Source organism: Vulpes vulpes, chromosome 1 (genome assembly GCF_048418805.1).
Source record: "Vulpes vulpes isolate BD-2025 chromosome 1, VulVul3, whole genome shotgun sequence".
In the NCBI taxonomy this organism is placed as follows: domain Eukaryota; kingdom Metazoa; phylum Chordata; class Mammalia; order Carnivora; family Canidae; genus Vulpes; species Vulpes vulpes.
Genome location: NC_132780.1, coordinates 148,805,608 through 148,827,097, shown reverse-complemented (window position 1 = coordinate 148,827,097; position 21,490 = coordinate 148,805,608). Strand labels below are relative to the sequence as shown.

Below are 21,490 nucleotides of genomic sequence, written 5' to 3'. Positions count from 1 at the left end.
TTTCTTAATGTCACATGGGATAATGTGAAGTCTAATTCTTCCACTCTAAGCTTCTCAGGAGGTAACCAACCAGCCCTCTCCTATTTACACTTGACCTGAACTTTGCATTGCTCTGGTCATTTTACCCCCGTGTAAAGGTATTAGAAAGACACAATAAATACTCCCTTCCCCTCAATCTTTAAAGGGGAAGGTCATCTCTAAAACTTACCTGCAAACTGCATCCTCCATTCAGGCAGGGACAGCATTTTTTGCTCATCATTCTATCTCTACTGTTTAGCATGGTCCTTAGTATTTGATGAATGAATGAATGAATGAATGAATGAGTGCATGCATGAACAAGATGTCTTTGGGTTCCAGACCACTGAGAAATCCATCAAGATCTCACTCCAGGGTTAGTGTTCAGGTTCCTTTGCAGCCAGGACTACCAAAGCCCCATCATGAAATTTCAGCAATTCATGGCACTGAGCATCATCAACAGTCTGAACAAGGATCCATAAAGTAGCTCAGGTGGCAGAGAAGGCTTTTCTCACTTCATCACTGTGGGTGTAGACTTCTAGCCACATGCACAAGGAAAGCTGAGTGGAAGCTACAAGTACTAGACTGAGTGTTTTGTTCCCCCAAGTTCCATTTATGTGGAAGCCCTAACCTCCCATGTGATGACTGATACTTGAATGTGGGGCCTTTAGGAAGTAATTAGGTTTAGATGAGGTCATTAGGACTTGGTCTCCATGATAAGATTAGTGTCCTTACGAGTAGAGGAAAAGAACTCTTGCCCTTGGGCTCTCTCTCTCTTTCTTTCTCCCCCCCCCCCCCCCCCCCCCCCCCCCCCCCCCCCCCGCCCTGCCATGGGAACACACAGCAAGAAGGCAGCCATCTGTGAATCAGGAAGAAGGAGGGCCCTCACTAGGAACTGAGTCTGCTGCACCTGGCTTCCTAGTTTCCAGAACTGTGAGAAATAAACTTTTGGTGTTCAAGCCACCCAGCCTATGGTATTTTGTTATGGCAACTTGAGCAGACTAAGAGATAGAGCCATTTCTCTGTTATTTAAACAATCCCTAGAGGCTGGAATCTAGAAGTTAGAGAAATGGCAACAAACCAGTACTGAGGCAATAAAGAGCACACATAAAGAGTGTGGGTTTGCTGTCAGGGCTCAGTTCTGCTCCTTGGGCAGGTCACAACCTGTATCTTCATCTGTGCAATGGGGCTAATCATAGTACCTATCTCATAGGATTGTTTTGAGAATTTTTTTTGTTTTGAGAATTAAATGAAGTAACACAAACACATTTCTTGACACTAGCAAGTGCCAGTCAACAGTTATTATTTTTACAATGTTGAAGCCGACTCATGCTCTAGTTGTATCTTTCTCCTAGGGTCTCCTAATCAGAAGAAGCAGTGAGATGTGGTGGACTAAGCCCTGTAGCAGTCATCAGAAGCCCTGAAAGTTTGAGTCCCTGTTTTAGACATTTTCTCATTGTGATTTTGACAAATGGCTTACCCTCACCAACCCCAAGTTTCCTTCATCTGTTAAAAAAAAAAAATATGATGATATCTGTTCTCTAGGCCTCCACTGGACGGTTGCAAAAGTTGTATTTGACAAGAAACATAAAAGCATTTTGAAATCTGTCCAGCAGGTGCTCACACAGGAATATTGAGAGAGGTAAATTTGTCAATATTCTAAAACAATGTTTTTCAAACTTTTTGACTGAAACCCATTAAAAGAAACATTTTACATTGCAAACAAACATCCATTGCTAAAACAAAAGCTTAACAAAATAATTCTTATGTTATTTTGATATTTTTAATTAGACTCTCTTTCTTTCCCTTCCCTCTTCCCTCCCTTGTTTTCTTTTTCTTTCTTTCTTTCTTTCTTTCTTTCTTTCTTTCTTCTTCTTTCTTTCTTTCTCTTTCTTTCTTTCTCTCTTTCTTTCTCTTTCTTTCTTTCTTCCTCTTTCTTTCTTTCTTCTTTCTTTCTTTCTTTCAATGCAGACCATTAATTTCATAAGGCATGGTCCTAACTTTCAGCTCTCACTAGGCATCATAATAATTTCAAAAATCTGATGTCTATGCCCTACCTGTTGAAATTCTCAATCAATGGTTTGTGGTGGGATGGAGGCATCAGCATTCTTAAGAAATCCCCAGTTGATTTTACTGTACAACACAACTAATGGTTTCTAGCTCACAGCTAAAAAAACCACTGTTTTATTTACATCCTGGTCTGCTAAATACTCTCTGCACCCAGAATGGCTGCCCCACCCCCACCCTGCGGAGGCTTCCTTGCTTACAGTGAGCACATTACTCACTCAGTGGCTCCAGTGTGCAGGAGGAAAAACACAGAAAGGCAAGAAGATCAAAACAGAGCCTGGGCTTTATGGGAGGTCTCCTATCTCCTCCCAGATGGCTGGTAACTCCACACAGAGCAAAAATGAGTGGACTTAGATGATTCCTTAAAAAGCAAAGGGACCCCTACAAGAACTTGTTGCTTGAATAGAAGAGGCTAAGGAAAATAAAGGGAAACTGCCAGACCTTGCTCATAGCCTGCTAATGCAGCAGAGAAAGCTTTGACCAGGCATATACAAGGGTCTGAGTAGATCCTGGACATGAGCTCAGTTGAGGGGAGTTTCCCAGCTTGGCTACCTCCTTCCTTGTTTAGCCCAGATGTAACAGAAAAGGCCTCCACCCACAGTGAGCCTTTCCTCTACACAGGGGAGGTGTGCGGGACTGACTGTCCTGTTCATTTGGTTAGAGTTATCCTTAGCCTATACTTAGCTGCCCAGCAGAACCAGGGCAGAACCTGGGCCAGAATGCAGAAGGAACCACGGGGACCAGAGACCATAAGTTTGTGTCTCTGCCCTACACTTGGACACATAGATGGGATCAGGAAGCCTGGACTGGTTCTGTATACAATGGATTAAATAACCAAAGCTGTCTGTTTGAAGTCTAGTCTCTAGATTTACAAAACAGATGTAATACTAAGAGTTACCATTTACTGGGCACCTTCTGTATACTAAGCACTTTATATACATTATCTCATTTAATTCCACAATATCTATCTCTTCAGACACGAGTTTTACAAAATCTCAGGTTTAAAGAACTTGCCCAGGGATATGCTAGGATGCTAATGCAGGTTGATGCCCACTCCAGATCCCATGCTCCAGTCCAGAGTTTCTTTCTTAGCACTACTAATGTTTCAGTTGGTCATTCTTTGTTTTGAGGGCTGTCCTCTGCATTACACTGTGCTTAGCAGCATCTTTGGCCAGTAACATCCCTCTCCCCTCCAGCTGTGATTATAAAAAATGTCTCCAGACATTATCAGATATGCAGAGTGGGGGAGGGGACCATTAGAGTAGAACCTTTACTCTGATCTAAACCACCTTGCTGTCTTGTTTCCTGGTACTTTATAAATACATCAACCACTACTCAGAAGACAGACAGAGCTGGAACCAAACACTACTATGGAGGTGATAATTAGAACACTCTAGAACAGTACTGTACAACTATAATACTACCTTATGCTATAGTTATATATCACTTACAATTCACTAAGACTTTTATAGCCATTATCTCCTTTCACGGCATATGACTGCACAGCAGGATCTAATTCTGAAAGAGTTAATTCACTTCAAAAATATGAACACTGTTAAGAGATCCATATATTTAACCTTCTCTAAGAAATTGAGGGAAAAGAACATGTAGTGAAATCCACATTAATCCTTAGTCCCATAAGCCATTAGGAGAAAAAACTTTTGCTACCGCATGGTCCTAAGGGAACACCTTATGTGAACTCTTAGAGGACAGATCTGTTTCGACCTTTATCTTCTGCACACACCTGCCTAAAACAGACAACTCTCACTGAATGTTGAACATTTCATGAAACATGTATTTCATAGTAACCCTTAACTATCTGATTGATTAAAACTAAGATAAAATTCTTTTCCCCAAAAATAGGGAGGAAGACAAACCATGAGAGACTCCTAACTCTGGGAAACAAACAAAGGGTTGCAGAAGGGGAGGAAGGTGAGGGGATGGGGTAACTGGGTGACAGGCACTGAGCAAGGCACTTGATGGGATAAACAATGGGTGTTATATGTTGGCAAATTGAATTTAAATTAAAAAATAAAAAATAAAATTGTAAAAAACAATCTTTTCCCACATTTTTATATCTCCCTAATTTATATTTAAGCAAAAATCACAGAATCAGAAAAAAATTAATGTCAATATTTATGAAAGAGCCGAGACCTTAGTGCCAAGTTATTCTTCCATTTAATTTAACAAAGCAGATTGAAATTTAAGTTTAACTAATACAAATGTGCACCAGAATCATCCCTTTTAATAGAGGCCCACAGAATGGTACCTATTACATTAGAATAGTAATTCACCAATCAAGGAAAAGAATTATAGGAGGAGCTTTTAAAGTTTTTACTTCAGATTTTCACCAAACTGTTATACCTAACGTACAAAAAAAGTAAGAATGTTGGTTTTTAAAAAAAACTAAACTCAAAAAAAGCAGGTAGCAATGGTTTTTAAGGTTACTTTAAAAACTCTTGAGAAGCTAGGAGAGTAAAAACAAAATGTTCCCATTCACGTATTCATTTGCAAAGCCCAGCAAAATTACCTGGGAAATGGTAAATTTATACATGGCTTCAAAGGAATCTTAGTATAAAACTATCAATAAACAATATTAATAACAAAGATAGCTAGACTCTCTTGAGCACTTATGTGTTGGGCACTGGACCCAGTGTTTTACATGCAGAAATCTCATCATAACCTCCTGGGGTGCACACTCATTAGCATCTTCATTTTAAGGTAAGAAAACTAAGGGTGAAAGAGATGAAATCACTTGCCCAAGATCACAGCTAGATCAAGATTCAAGCCCTGGGTGTATGAAGCTTCATGTTATAGAACCTTAAAAAAATTGATTATTTAGGGAATAAAAGGAAAAAGGATATGTTAATTTTTCACATTGTGTGCCCTGGAGTCCCAAAACTGAAATGGATTTGCAGAACTCACTCTCCTCTCCTTACTTCTATATAGATCCCTTTCACATAAAAGCTCAAGTACCAGGCATTAACTACATGTGAGGTAGGTGACCCTCTGGGTACCATATTTGTGTGCATGAGAAAACAACTCTTTGTTTGTTTTGTCTTCTGTAAAAATGCAGTGATAGGACCTGCCTGGTAAAGAATACGTTGAAAGAGAAAAGAAAGGCTTATTTTCTCTAGCCCAATAGCCATAAAGTATAACAAGGGGTGACAGGACCAGTTTTTTTACACACATATGAGAGCATATATACCCCAATAAAGGTTGTAATTCAAAACAATTACTTTCCTATTCTAAACACATTCACATACCTGTACTGGATGCCCCTTCTAAGTCCACCAGTCAGTCCTTCAAAAGGACTTTCATTACTTTAATAGGCATACTTCCTATTACAACCTCAATTCCTCACCTCAAAAACCAGAGTTGGTCCCACTTGCTATTTGGCTGTTTCCCAACTAAGGAAGGTTTGCCATCATGGAGGCAATTCAGTAAATGTGTTACAAATTCTGAAGGCAACTGCAAGGTAGGAACTCTAAAATTATGCTCAGCAATGACAGCATGACTAGAATCAGGCCACAGCTTGCCAAGATGAGTCTTCTGAAGGGGAGAAATATTCATCTGAATGTATAAAGACTGGCATATTTATTTTAACATTTGGATAAAGAATAGAAAGAATCAGCTAGCTATGTCCAAGTAAATAAATATGCTGTGCAATAATGATAATGCAGATTTTGGTGCAAGGTTCTGACCACCCTCTTAATGAGAAAAAAAAAGCCTGTCCTGAAATGATACTTGTAAAGTGAATAAATCACTTTTCCATTAACTTGGATAATTATTGAAGAGATTTCCTTCTCATGAAGAAAAGAAAAAAAAAAAAAAAAGAGTCCCAACATAAGCTAGTTGCCAAAATAGCCCTTGGTCCTCCCAGGAAGCTTAAATCTTAGTATATGTCATAATATGAACCTATATCTATAGCACAGAAGAAAAGGAGTGGGGATCATCTCTTTCCTCCTGCCCCTCAAAGCCCAGGATACGTCCGTGGATAAATGAACTGAATAGGATTCCTGTCCACCCCACCCCACCCCGTCATCCTGAATTAGCTGTTATGTGAAATAATTAAACTAATTACTATACAAAACTAACCATATGGATAAGTTATTATACAATGTCAATATTATTTAGCTAACTGAAGGGAGACAGAGACCCAAAACAAACAACAGGGGAAAAAAAAAAACAAAATGTACTGGTCATTTGTTTATCTTTAGACACACATTTGGACACCCCATTCACTGAGGTCCTAAGCAGCCTAGTGTCCTGCCAGGTGACCTTGGTGAAGCAGCTCAGGGCTGGGTACAGACTGTGAGCACATCTTAAGAGCTAGAGTGCAGGTAAGGGCAGCCCACCTTCCATGCAGGTAACTTCCTACTAACTTCAGTAAAGGAAGCCCTCCCCAACACACACAACCCAAAACTGTACAGTATTTCTCATGTCTACTCGGCTGTGGAATGCAGCGCGTTTGTGGGCAGTGTGTGTTCCTGTGTGCGCGCGCGTGCACCCCCCCCCCCCCCGCCTGCTGATTTCCCTCCAGTTTTTACTCAGAAACAGCTTCTCCCAGAGTATAGGGGAATGGGGAGCAAGTGCCACCCGTGGATCTAAGAATTAAATGCACCTTTATTATGAGTTGTGCCCAAGGCGCACACACAGGCAGAGCTGCTCTGCAGATCTGAAATCTCACTCCTTAACGACTCTTGTAAGCCCCGCCTGTGCTCAGTGGGTCCCTGGGCAAGACGCCTTCTAACCCAGCTTGGAAACGGGAGGTGCGGCCAAGGCCCCGTCCCGGCCGGCGGATCTGCCCCGGCGCGTCCCGCTCCAGGTCCCACACGGATGCCCGGGAAGCCGGCGCCCCCGCGCGGGTCAGCGACGTGCGCCCCTCCCCGGTCCCTCCCGCCCCCCGGCGGCGGTGGCCCGGCCCTGCTCGCCCGAGCGAACGCCGTCTCGAGGCTTCCATGACCCGGTTCCGCCGAGAGGGCGCGTCCCCTAGGCCGAGACGCTCCGCGAGCCCTGCCTCCCCGCCCCGCCCCCCCCCCGGGCACCTCCGATGCCCGCCGCGCCGTCCCTTCCCCCGAGCCCCGGTGCCCCGCCACTCGGCCCTGGGCCCCCGCACAACTCCGCTTCCCGCGCCCCTTCCCCGACAGCGCCCCTCCATCCTTGTCCCCGAGGAGCCCCGACCTCTCCGGGGCCCCCCTCCCCCCCCGGCCGCCCCGGGCTTCCTCCCTCCGCCCGGCGGAGGGCGCCCCCAGAAGGCCGACAGGACGCCCCGGTTCCGGCAGCGAAGCTCTCCCGCGTGGCGGTGCTGAGCCCCCTCGGTGCTCCAGGCTCGGGCCCCGGAGTCCCGCACGTCTGGATCCTGACCTGCAGCCTCAGCCCCAGGGCTCGGGCTCGGGGACTCCCCAACCCCGGAGCACTGACCCGGGCCCCGCGCTCGGCTCCTGCTCGTCGCGATTCTGGACGCCCTCGGGGCTCGGGTCGGGGCCGGGGCCGGGGTCGGGGCCGGGGCCGGGGCCGGGGCGCCCCACCCTCTGGAGGCTGACCCGCCCGCCCCCTCCACCCGCCCCGCCCCGCCCCGCCGTACGCGAGCCTGGGGCTCCCCATCCGCACGGTCCCGACCTCTCGCCCGGCCGGCGCGGCTCCCCCGACTCACCGCAGGGGCGGCGGCTGAGCCCGCGAGCGAGCCCAGCCCAGCCCGGCCGGCCCGGCCCGCACTCCGGCTCGGGTCCCGGCTCCCAGCTCCCCGCTCCCCTCCCGCAGGCGGCGGCGACTGCGGCGGGCGCAGCTCAGGGGAGCGGCCCGGGGGCGGGGACCGCCCGGCTCCGCCCCTTCCCGGCCGGGGGCGGGGGCGGGGCGGGGCGGGGGGGGGAGCAGACCCGCGCGCCCCCCGCGGCCCGCGACGCCGCCTCGCCCCGAGGACGTCGAGGACCCCGTCCCTTCCCCCGGGGTCAGGCCGCACAGTCCCCTTTCAGCTGGGACTCGAGAGGTGCAGAGGACTCGTTGCAGAGGGACAGAGAGACGCGTTAACTGCTGTCCTGTCGGTTCGAAGAACCCACTCCAGGGGCCCATTTCTGATGGGATTTTTGCTTTTTTGTTTTGTTTTGTTTTTTGGGAAGGTGTTTTTGGAGGACGGTGAGGGCAGCGACAACAAACTTCATCTTCCATCCCAAGAGCGATTCACATGCTGGCCTCTCCACCACCCGCGTCTGCACCTTCAGGGCCATCCTGCCTGTGAGATCATGTTGTTGCACACCCAGGAGGGCCCTGGCAGACACACATTTTCACACCCCTGAGATACACCCGTGAAGTTCTCTCCTGTGACTTAAGCACCACACAAACACACCTCTTGCACTGTCATGCTAGGAACCCACGTCCATACCCCTATATGCTCAATCCACAGCTCCCTAGCCAGTCGGCAGTATCCGTGACCTACATCCACAGGGCGACAGGGCAGGAGGTGAAATTCCACATGTAGACCCAGACCTGCCACCCTTGCCCGTAATTTCTGGGCCTTTTACCAGGATAACAATACACTTAAGATGTAAGAGCATCAATTAACAAATCAAATTGGCTTTGCTATTAAAAAGCAGTCTCCATTATCTGGAAAAAAGAAAAACCGATCAGATCCTGAGAACATGGCCTGAGCCGGTGCTCCTGCAGGAGATTCATTTGATTTATGTTATTGCTTTTCTGAGACACTGAGGCCTAACTCTGGTTTGGTGATACCTGGCAATTTGCCATTATACCACCCTGCTTAACAACAACACCTCACTTTTGTACTGTGTTTTCACTTTTCAAAACATTTTAAAATCCATTATTGTCTTTATCTTCAGCAAAACAACATGAAGCAAAGATAGGTTTTCCAACAGAAGTTATTTGAATTTCATAAATGGAAGACTTAATAGATCCAGCAGTTCAGTGACCAGGTTTGAAGCAGAGTCAGGACTAGGAAAGAGTAAGGGGCCTGGTCTTCAGGTCCACTGCTCTTCCCACAGAATCACAGGCCCAACACACATAGATACTGGTGGAAATGTCACAGTAGGCCCTTGGCAGATTTGCCCTCTCCATCTCTGCTTTACCTCAAAGATGTCAGGGAATTCTCTATTCGCAAAAATGAAACCGCTCAATATTAACAGGCATTTATTTTTCTTCCAAAGATCATAAATATACAGCAAAGCTGATCGACAGGGGATAAACAGTCCTTTTTCCCCCTCTCTCTGCCACTCTAAAAACAAAATTACAGGTCAGCAAATATGAAGGCCCAACCACAGGCTCAGTCTAACTGAAGTGAGCTATCAGTGAGAGCTGATGAGTCTGTGAGATGCATGCTGATTATGCTTGCAGCTTTTCTTCTCCCCTGAGACTCCCTCCACCTGGAGCATAGAGAAGGGTTCTCTTGTCTTAAAAGAAGACCAACAAGTCCTTTAAGGCTTTCTCAGTGTCACAGCAAGAAAATGGTAAATGTTCCTTTCCTATGAACCTTTATCTAGGGAGCAGGCATCAAAGTGCAGCATGAAGTGTAATGGGTGTCAGGCATTTTTATCTGTGGGCAGAGGGTTCTGTTTACAAGCGTTGCCATCCAGAGCCACTAGATAAAAGACATGGTTCCTCATTCATCTTGCCTCTTTTTATTTTAAGTGTGGTAAAATGCTCATAAATGTTACCATCTTAGCCTTTTGAAAAAAAAACTTTTAATTGTGGTAACATAAACATAATATAAAATTTGCAACCTTAACCATTTTTCAAATGTACAACTCAGTAGTGTTAAGTACAGCCACAACCTTCATGCCTTTTAAAACTACTTGGATCTTACACTAGCTTCTTCCATTTTTTTACTCAGAGGTGATGGCTCACTGATGGCTCACTTCAGTTTGGGCAGTACAAGTGACATCTTTGGTAATTCTGGAAAAAAGAGTCCAAAAGTGACCTTACTATTTTTGAGTTAATAAAAGCCTTCTGGATTTTTCATAAAGGATAGTAAGGATGGCCTTTAGTACATAGAAATTCACAGCCAACCTCCCTCCATGTAATACTTTCATCTGGCAACAAAATTTAGACTTTTGGTTTTTCCAGAAGCTGAAAATAGGCAAGATCTGGGATATTACAGAATTTCCTCTAAAAGAGAATGCTAAACTGCTAACCCAATCAACATTCTATCAGACGCATTTCCCGTTCAGATTGCCCTTGAGAGCCACAGATGCAGCCAATATACAGTGTAATTAAAAAATAAATATGCAAGATTAAGGAGCTACTTTTGTACCAAACTCTTAACAAAATAATTTGGTCCATTTTATGTTGTATACATACCACACTGACACTGTTTTTCTATTGCTTTCACAGTGTGTTTATAAAGCATTGTTTTCCAAGAAGCTCCAAGTGCATGCGATGACATCGTATCACTAAACTTCTTACATTTTATGTGAAGTAGGAAAGGGGTAGGAACTGTTAGCCTTACAGTGACATGAAGAAATGAAAGTACGGTATAGTTAAAACATCTGTTGGAACATCTATTCTGGTTTATACTGGTCTACCCTGAAAGACCTACTCCTGAAAACTCATACAAGAGAGTGTTGTTTAAAAACACTAGTTATTTTTATTTTCTTTTTACATCTTATGGGCAAACAGAGGGCCATGAGTGTTTTCACTATCTTGGCAGAGAAAAGGAGAAGCACTTTGCACTGTGGACCACTATCCTATACCATACACAAAAAATTACTCAAAAAGAAACTAAACTACTAAAAGAAAACATAGGCAGTAAGCTCCCTAATATGGTTCTTGGCAATGTTTTTTGGATCTGACTTCAAAGGCAATGGCAACAAAAGCAAAAATAAACCAATGGGACTAGATCAAACTAAAAAGCTTCTGCAAGGCAAAGGAAACCATCAACAAAATAAAAAAGCAGCCTACAGAATGGGAGAAGATATTTGCAAATGATATATCCAATAAGGGGTTAATATCCAAACAACATACAACTCAGTAACAACAACATCCAAGCCCCAGATGGTCCAATTTAAAAATGGGATTTAAAAATGTGAAGATCTGAATAGGCATTTTTCCACAGAAGACATGTAGATGGCAAACAGGCACACGAAAAGATTTACTAATCATCAGGGAAATGCAAATTCAAATTCACAATGAGATATCATGTCATACCTGTCAGAATGGCTATTACCAAAAAGATAAGAAGTGGGATCCCTGGGTGGCGCAGCGATTTGGCGCCTGCCTTTGGCCCAGGGCGCGATCCTGGAGACCCCGGATCGAATCCCACGTCGGGCTCCTGGTGCATGGAGCCTGCTTCTCCCTCTGCCTGTGTCTCTGCCTCTCTCTCTCTCTCTCTCTCTCTCTGTGACTATAATAATAATAATAAAAAAAAGATAAGAAGTAAGAAATGTTGGTGAAGATGTAGAGAAAAGGGAATGCTCTTGTGCTGCTGGTAAGAATGTAAATTGGTGCAGCCAGTATGGAAAACAGTATGGAATTTCCTGAGAAAACAAGAAATATAATTGCCCCGTGGTCCAGCAATTCCACTTCTGGGTATTTCTTCAAAGAAAATGAAAATACTAATTAGGAAAGACATATGTGTTCCTATATGTTCATTTGCAGGGTTATTCACAATAGCCAGGATGTGGAAACAACTGAAGTGCCCATTGATGGATGAATGTATAAAGAAGATGTGATATATATATATATATATATATATATATATATATATATATATATAACAGAATACTACTCAGCCATAACAAAGAATGAAATCTTGCCATTTGTGACAATATGGATGGACCCTGAGGGTATTATGCTAAGTGAGGTAAGGCAGGCAGAGAAAGACAAATAGTGTAGGATTTCACATATAAGTGGAATCTAAAAAACAAAACAAATGAACAAATGAGCAGAAACTCATAGGTGTAGAGAACAGATTGGTGGTTGCCAAAGGGGAAATGGGTTTGGAAATGGGTGAAATGTAAAAAGGGGTCCCAGGGGTACAGACTTCTAATCATAAAATAAGTAAGTCATGGGGATGTAATGAACAGCATGGTGACTATGGCCAATAATATTATATTGAATATCATGTAACTTTATATGGTGATAGAGGAAACTAGACTTATTGTGGTGATAATTTTGCAAACTATACAAATATTGAATCATTGTGTTGAATACCTGAAATTAATATAATATTTTACATCAATTATACTTTAATAAAAAAAAGTATGGGCTTGAAAGTCAGACCATCCTGAGTCTGAGCCCCATTACCATCACTTAGAGTCTTTGGTACTGTACTTCAGTACTGTAAAATGGAAATAAAAATTGTACCTGCTTCATATATTTATTGCTAGGATTAAGTGAAACAACATACATTAAACACTCATCATTGTACTTATCACATAATGAGGGCTTGATAAGTGTAGATAAAAAAGCAATGGCTTCATGTAAATGGTTCTTTATAGGATCCTTGTTCTAATACTTCCTATTTGATGAGAAGATATACTTATTCCAGAGGACTGCATAGGAGTAATTTGGAGAAACTTGAATATCTCTATTTTTAACACTGAAGTCAAACCTATCCATTCCTTAATATTCCATCATCAGACAGACATCCATACTTAGCTTGTGTGCTTGCTTGCTTTCTTCCTTCTTCCTCCCTTCCTTCAGCAGGCACCACACCCAGCATGGAGCCCAACACAGGGCTTGAACTCATGACCCTGAGATCAAGACCTGAGCTGAGATCAAGTGTTGAACGCTTACCTGACTGAGCCACCCAGGTGCCCCCACACTCAGCTTTTCTATTTAGACCCACTGCCAGGTGGAGAAACAACCATGATACTAATTTCACACACAGGATTCTAATGAGCTGTGGTTGGATCAAGTTAAAAATTAAAATAAGAATAATGGTTTTCCTGTATTGTGTGTCTATATTATCTTATTTAATAGTGGAATGGTAGGGGTTCATTAATTTGATTTCATCTGGAGTGGTTTATCCCCGTCTGTCCCTAGTATATTTCTTAATGATAACAATCAATTAACAATTCAGGGAGCAAACCAATGAACACATATAGACAAGAGAGACAAAATGCAGCAATTGCTCCTGGGCATGTGTGAGGTTGTGTCGCCTTGCATTTGACTTCCCACTCTGTTGCAACTTGTGCCTGGCTGAAGAGCTTCAGATGGGAAAGTGCAAGGAGCATGATAAAATGAGCAACCAGTTACCCTTTATATAATCAATAATACAATATAAGTTCCTACATTCCAATAAGGTTTGATGTGTATAAGTGTTAATTTTAACATTTGTTCTAAGACTTAAATTTAGAAAATACAGTTTATAATTGGATCATAATAATCTAATGGCAAATAAGAGTGTGGATATTAAAATATGAGGCCTTTACTTATTCTTTAGAAGAATGAAAAGACTCAGAGTTAATCACCCAGTTGCTCCCCTCTTGAAAGGTCCTAACAATTATGTTTCTTCCCTTCACTTTGCTCCTGATTCTTAGTCATTATATTAAGGGGGAGGGAGGAAGATGGGGGCAATCCCTAACCCAGGGGAAAATCAGAGGAATTGAACTTCAAGGACTGAAGTCAAGGGATGCCTGGATGGCTCAGTGGTTGAGCATCTGCCTTTGGCTCAGGGCGTGATCCTGGGATCTGGGATTCAGTCCTACACGGGCTCTTCCTGGGGAGCCTGCTTCTCCCTCTGCCTATATCTCTGCCTCTCTCTGTGTGTGTCTCTAATGGATAAGTAATTATAATCTTAAAAAAAAAAAACTGAAGCCAAAAATTTGGAGGGGTAAACATTTTTTAGTCTGCTCAACTCCAATTCAATCTGAACTGTGTTCTTTTTAAAAAATTTTTTATTTAAAATCAATTAACCTATAAGGTATTATTGGTTTCAGAGGTAGAGGTCAGTGATCCATTAGCCTTATATAACACCCACTGCACATGACATCATGTGCCCTCCTTAATGTCCATCACCCAGTTATTCCATCCCCTGCCCTCCCCTCTAGCCAACTATGTTCTAAAGGGAGATTAGGACATTTCTCAGCTTTAGGACTAGAGAAAGAGCCATGAGAAGTCACTCAGGATGGAAAACAGGCTTGTATAAAAACCTCTGCCTTTGCCACGTCTCCGACTGGTGTGTTGCAGGGGGAAGTATACAACCCCTTCTAGCTCATTTCTTTCTATTATCTGTCATGTAAGTCAGGTTGATGAGCAAAGGCACAGACCATCCTCTGTTAAACAGTGGTGGGGTAGGGCCAGAATCCCTTACTGTGGCAGAATGTTCCATCCATTGCCTTTTAGTTCATGTTTATCTAAAAGAGACTTATCCTGGCTCTCAGTTCTTTTTTTTTTTTTTTTCTCTCAGTTCTTTTAAAGAGCATGGAAGGATGAAAATGGCAATCTTGGACAACATGACTAACAATTGCATTATTGATGCTTGCTTCTGACTTGGTTTCAGGGTTTTAATGATTTTAAAAAGGAAAAAAAAAATCAGTGCAACAATTAATCAGTTTAAGCCGGCTCATGTTCACTGAGTCTGTCTTTACTGCATAGGGGTGAGCTAGGGATCCAGAACTGGCCCATTCATTTGGCCATCTAGAGATCTAGAGCTATACCCAAAGATATGTATAAAACCCAGACCTCAGGAGTAGAGTAGACAAACTGGAGTCTTCTCTAGTTCATGTATATACCTCTCTGAATAAGCCCAGTGACCTGAATGTTGAGCCAGGCTTAAAGTTATAATTTTGGTCAAAAGTGACCTTTAGTCTAATGAGACAAAGCATCTTGATTGAGCTGACCTCTCTTACATCATTACATCATTTTGTAATTCCCTATGTCTTTTTTTTGGCTTCTCCACTAGACTGTAAGCTCTTAGGCAGCAAGGTTTGTGGACATGCCATTTGCTGCCACACCCATAAATCTAGCCCATAGTATGTGCTGGAAAAAAAAAATCACCCAATAAGTGAATGAATAATGTGAATGCTCTGCATATTTGGAATCCAGTTAGCCCAGGAGTCCATGATCACTTACTCTAGATCCCTTAGAGGATGGTAGAATAATCTAGAAATGGACTAGAAAAGAACATGGCCCAGGGATGGGAACAATGAGGACAAGAAAAAGAAACTGAGGAGAAGCATGTTTTCCCATTTGGAGAGAGAAGGAAAAAGAATGAGCCAGGGTAATTCTGGGTCCCCAGCAGGACATGCTACAGAAATAGACCACTCCAGTTTTTTAAATCAAACTGGATTGAACTGAAGTAAACGGAGTTGCAGGAATTCATCCTATGGAGGGGACATCTTGAAGAGTTCAAACTAAAGTAAAATTCTTGGGGTCTGGCTCAGTAGCTAGAGCATATGTCTGGCTCAGTAGGTAGAGCATATGATTCTTGATCTTGGGGTTATAAATTCAAGCCCCATGTTGGGCATACAGATTACTTAAAAATCTTAAAAAAAAACAAAAACAAAAACAAAAACAAAAAACCCTAAAGTAAAATTCTCCCCCTCCTTTATTCTCCCTCCCAATTAAATTAAATTTCTCTGGTTACTCTTCCCACTAGACTATGACTCTCCAGCCCTGAAGATATCCAGGGATGAACCTGGAAGCCACTCTAGGCATAGAGATATAACTTTATTGGGTCTTTCTCCCCAGATGTTCCTGAGAGTCTTCAAGAATTACCTAACAGCCTGTGTATTTTGACCAGAATCTTAGAATCCTGTTAATGCCAATGGGAAGTTTCAGCAGGAATCACATAGGGCAAATAGTCTCTGGGGTAAAATATGATATCTGAGTCCTGACCAAATTGACTAGGGTCCATGCATGAGATGGAATACTGTATGGTCTTCAAAAATCATGCAGACCGCATGGCATACAGAAACTTGCAGTCTGCAGTTCTGTGGTTCAGTAAAACAGCAAGTTATGTAGTGTGATCCAACTTTATAATAAAGACATATATGGGGGCACCTGGCTGGCTCAGTTGGTGGAACATGTGACTCTTGATCTCAGGGTTGTGAGTTTGAGCCCCACATTGGGTGTAGAGGTTACTTAAAAATAAAATCTAAAATAAAATAAAATAAAATCTAAAAGAGAGAGAGAGAGAAAGAAAGAGAGATGCACCACAAGAAAAAAAAATAAAGAATGAAAAGAAAAAGAAAGTTGTACACCCATAATGGTTATTTCTCAATGGTGATATTCCAGGAGAAAATTTTTAAAAATAATTTCCAACATTTTTCAAAATATCCTTAATTAAATACAAACATAAACTGATGGCTGTTGTTCATTGTTCTGCACCTAAGTTTAATTCTAATGGAATATAATTAGTTGTAGATTACAGTAGGACAAAAATGAAATGAAGTTAATTGGGACATGTTGGTGCTTCTGAAATCATAACAACAAATGAGTATTCTTATTCTCTTTTTAAAATAGGTATTAAAAGAGGTAACTTGCTCAAGGCAATCATAAACTGTGTCAGAGTCACTCCATCATCAGTGGTACTGGGGAAGCGGGTGACAGGGAGGTCAAAATCAGCATGCTTAGATTCCAAGAACCCAAGGTTCTTGGAGGGGACACTGAGTGCAAAAGGCAATGTGTCCCATCTCTTAACAGCCACTAATAGGCATGACTGGCTCCTTTGGCCAGCTCCTTTGGATGTAAACAGTTTCTCTTCCTGCCATGCTCCTCTTTAATGGTGCATTTGACATCTCTTGTCCCCTCTATTAAATCAGGGCTGGAAGAGAATGGTGCTAGCTGATCCAATTTTATGGAGATTGAGTCCAGTAAACTTTGCAACAAGATGAGGGCTGGCTGCTTTAAGTCTCTCTCTCTCTCTTCTCTCTTCCTCTTTAGACAGATCCAATTAGCCCTGATCCCTCTACATTTTTGACAAGGGGGTCAGCAAATCGTTTAGGGCAGGAGGGAAATACCTTATTTGGATGCTATGAGGACACTAAATAAGATTTAGTCTGGAGACAAAGGGACATGTGCCTATTATCCAATATGCAGTAGTCTGTTATTAATTCTTTCATCTATTCAGAAAATATTTATTGAAGACCGCCTTGTCTCCGTGCTAAGAGCACTCTGCTAAGACCTAAGGATAAAGAGATAAATTTGATGCAATCCCCATCCTCCCATCTAGCAGAGAAAATATTTATACAAATAATTATGAAACACTGTGGCAAGGGTGGTTAACAGAGGGATATGGGATGATTTTCCCTGTATGAAAAAACAGGGGAGGAGCACCTAGCTCCCTTAGTCATCTAGCTTTTCAGTGTTGGGAGGGTCAGGAAAAGCTCAAGGTAAGTCATGAAGGATGAGGTCTAATAAGCAGACAAGAGGAGAGGGAAACATTCTGGCCTGAGGGAATAGCAGGGACAAGCTGAGAGGCACACAACAGCACCACACTAGCAAGGGATGACAAGGGCACATATGCATGCAACCCCTGCTTATAGCCTTCAATGAGGATGGAAGAGATGGTACAGTCCATAACCTAATAGTTTTACTGTCATTTAATCAATCACACACATGGAATACTAAAGAAAGTAAAAACAGCCCTTTACTTTGGGTTCAAGTGGCATGTTCCAGAACATATAAAATCCTCAGGGGAAGAGATATTCCGGAGCAGCTCCTCTTACCTCACCAGTTCCTCTAACTAGCACCAAGACTTAGTATCAACATTCGCAGTGGCCATGTGATCTGTACCCGGAGTAAGTAAGGACAGGAGGGTTATTTCTCCCCTTTGGACTCTCTTCCTCCTCTCTTCAGTCCTCTTTTTTTTTTTTTTTTTTTTAAGATTTATTTATTTATTCATGAGAGAGAGAGAGAGAGAGAGAGGCAGAGACACAGGCAGAGGGAGAAGCAGGCTCCATGCAGGAAGCCCGATGTGGGACTCCAGGATCATGCTCTGGGCCGAAGGCAGGCGCTAAACCACTGAGCCACTTTAGCCCTCTTTCTCTGGTACATTTAAATAGTTTCATTCTCCCCATGCCCTGCTCTACCCAGCATCCCACCTCTTCTGGTTCTTAGTCTTGGGAAGGTTGTCAGTCACTCCTTCCACTTCTGCTGCTGGACTGGGTCAGGGGCTTCAAATCAAGTGAGTGGTGGATAGAGCCCAAGAATTGGCCTCAGGGTCAAATATCTGAAAGATCTTCAGACATTTCTTGTGGCCTCATTTATCCATTTGCTAGCAAAGCATTTATAAATTGTTATATTAAGCATGTCAACTTCTCTGCTTTGGGGGGCAGTCTCAGCTTGGCAATGCGTAGACCACAGGGTTTGGGAAAGTTGGAGAAAGAAAATCCATCGTACTCCATGAGAGTGGCCATGTCAAGGAGTGAGACTGGAGAAGGAAGCAGGGGTCACATGATAAAGGGCTATGCATGTCCTGGGAAGGACCTTGAACTACACAATGATTCTCCACCAGAGTCAGGGTTGGGGGGCAAACCCCCTTCATGTCATCAATCTCTCTGCTATCATGGCTCCTGTTGTGGTGGGAGCATGGTATGGCCCCCAGGTGTGTTGGGTCACTACAGTAGATAAGCAATTATCAACAAGGAAATTATATGAGATATTTTCTTTTTGAAAGATCTTTCTGGAGGCAATGTGAGAGAAGGAATTGAGACTAGTGAGGCTGGAGGCATGAGAAACTGGGACAATGAGACTGTTAGGAAGCAGTTGCAGTTATGTAGGCATGAGCTGCTGAGGGCTTGAAGGAAGACAAGAGTATTGTGGAGGAAGAGCAAACACCAGATTTAAGAAGTATTTAAAAGGTGGTTAATTGGAGGTAGGAGGTTGGATCCCAGGAGCTGTGTGCTTGCATACAGATACACATCCCTATATTTCCCAGGTATTATTTCTCATCTCACTGTGTTGCGATTCTTGATTAAATAGTCTTCCCAGGTCCTCTGCAAAGGTTAAACCCATGTACATCTTGTTCCCAGCACACAGCACCATGCCTGATACATAACAGGTCTTTAAAAACATTCACTGAAAGGATAAATAAGCAAATGAATGAATGACATAAAGAATGACCCACACGTGGATGGATTAAATGACTGGATGGTTAGGGGAGCTATCAACTAAAGGAGGAAATACAGGAGGAAAATGAGAGCCAGTTCCAGAACTGTAATTTTATTCTCCTTATGTTGGGTTTGAGGTGCCTGTGAGATCTTTGGGGAAGATGTTCAACTGCAATGGGAGCCCAAAGAAGGGTTCTAGTCTGGCATTGTAAATTAGGTGGTTGTCAGTGAATAGATAGACATTCACAGCATAGATATAGGAAGGATAAGTATACAGAGGGAAGCAAAAGGGGCTAAGAACAAAAAAGTTCTTTCTAACCAGAAGGCTGGTGGATTTTTTGTTTGTTTGTTTGTTTGTTTTTCTTATTGTTTGTGTTTTTATTAAGATATAATTCACAGGGCACTGGGGTGGCTCAGTTAGTTAAGTGTCTAACTCTTGGTTTTGGCTCAGGTCATGCATGATCTCAGGGTCATGAGATCAAGAGCCCTGTTTTGAGCTCCATGCTGTGCTCAGTGGGAAGTCTGCTGGAGATTCTCTCCCTCTCCCCTCCTCCCACTTGCCCACATGTGCTCTCTCTCTTTCTTTCTCTTTTTCTAAAATAAATAAATAAAATCCTTTTTTATAAATAAAAATCTTATACATAAAAAATATATAATTCACATACCATACATTTCAGCATTTTAAAGTGTGCATTTAAGTAGCTTTTAGTGTATTCACAATGTTGTACAACCATCACCACTATCTAATTCCAGAACATTTTTATCATCCTCAAAAGAAACCCCATCTTTATTAGCTATCACATCCCATTCCCTGTTCCCTCCAGCTTCTGGCTACCACAAATTATCTTTCTGTTTCCATGGATTTGGTTATTCCAGATATTTTATGTAAATGGAGTCATCTAATATGTGGCTTTCATGTCTGGCTTCTTTCAGTTAGCATAATGTTTTCAAGGTTCCTCTATGATGTAGCATGTATCAGCACTCCATTCAGAGGGCTGTTTAATCTTTGCTAAAGATTAAGCACCATTCCCATCTTTGCATTCCCATCTTTGATTTGTAAGGCTCTCTCAGACCTTTTGAGTATATTCCTCAAAGTTGAAATGGTAAGTCCCTTCATTAATCTACTGAATTTCCTGAAAGGAGCCATAAAAAGCATCCTCAGCTACTCCCTGAAGGCATCCCTGACTTCTCTAGCTCACAAGGATGTCTTCTTTTTCTGACTCCCAGGGCACACACTGTGTGCACTATGCAATTAAATGCCTGGTTCTATAAATTTTCCATCTTCCTTCTCAAATCAGAGTGAAAACTTCTGGGGACAGAGGGTAGGGAGTGTCCTGTGCTATATTTTTCTTCTATTGTTTGCAACACTTAATACAGCATTCTATGGAATTATTCCTACAATCAAATAGAAACCAAAATAACACTTACATTATTCCTCTAATTGCTAAAATGTTTCCAGGGACACTATTAATTTTTAAAATGGATTTGACTTTTTTTTCTCAGACTCTAATAGACCGCTCTTATGACTATCCAGTTCATGATTATTTCCCATTCTCTAGAAACTGGTTCTCTTCTGTCCCCATCCCAGGTTGATATCCATCTAGCATGCCCTTATCCAGCTATAGTGGTTCTTCATGGCTGATGTTCATTCTCAGTGGTTGATGCTTATCCCATAGTAACTGTTAAATATTTTCAATACCACTTCTGTGCTACCATTTACACTGTAGCCACAATGGTATACAGCAGGGTCCCCTCTGCCCCCCACTGCAACATGACTATGTCACTTAGTTAGATAGGCCAGGAAAAGCCACCTGACCCAAACTTTGCCAATTAGTCCCCTTCATAAAGAATTCGGATTTGGTTCATTCTTAATCTATGTGATGTTTTGACCAACAAAAAAAGTAAATTCAGGAGATATTGGCAGCATGCAAACTGAAAAACTATACAAAGCCAGTTAGAGAAATGAAAGAAAAAGAAAAACACAGTGAGGGAGTCCTTCCTACAGAGAGGAGCCTGCAAAAGATGGATCTAGAGTCTTAATGCTATCCAAACCCTTGATTTTAACTCATCCTTATAGGCTGACTATATCTCTGCCCTTGAGTTCCATTAAAAGTCTATGTATCTTTGTGTGTTAATTTATTATTCAACATTCTTGTTGAAAAGAACCAGAAAGGAGAAGAGCTACTTTTGTTTCATTCTTTTCCCCTTGCTCCTTATTTCACCAGCTCCCAACCCCTTCCATGCAGACTGACGGTTCAGCTGGTTTGCACCTTTTTGGCTGTAGTGGGTATTAAATATTTTGTATCATATTGCTTCTCAAATCCTCATCTCTAAACCCTCACATACCCTATCTTGCATATTCCTGCTGGCACAATGGGATGAAAGATCAGAATCAGATTTTG

General features: G+C 42.5%; 1 protein-coding gene across 4 annotated transcripts in view; it reads right to left on the bottom strand.

Moving 5' to 3' along the window:
• The window catches only part of PAQR8 (progestin and adipoQ receptor family member 8), an 86,699-nt gene that overhangs the window by 29,131 nt on the left and 36,078 nt on the right, over positions 1–21,490 (bottom strand). Inside the window, exon 1 of one of the 4 annotated variants that reach the window (XM_072733728.1) lies at positions 7,739–7,883. The exons of 1 other annotated variant lie outside the window; for it this stretch is intronic. The gene's annotated coding sequence lies outside the window, so the exon portion shown is untranslated. Of the gene's footprint in view, positions 1–7,449; positions 7,572–7,738; positions 7,884–21,490 lie in introns of those variants that run through there. 2 more of the 4 variants (XM_025991051.2, XM_072733720.1) reach the window with 2 other exon arrangements.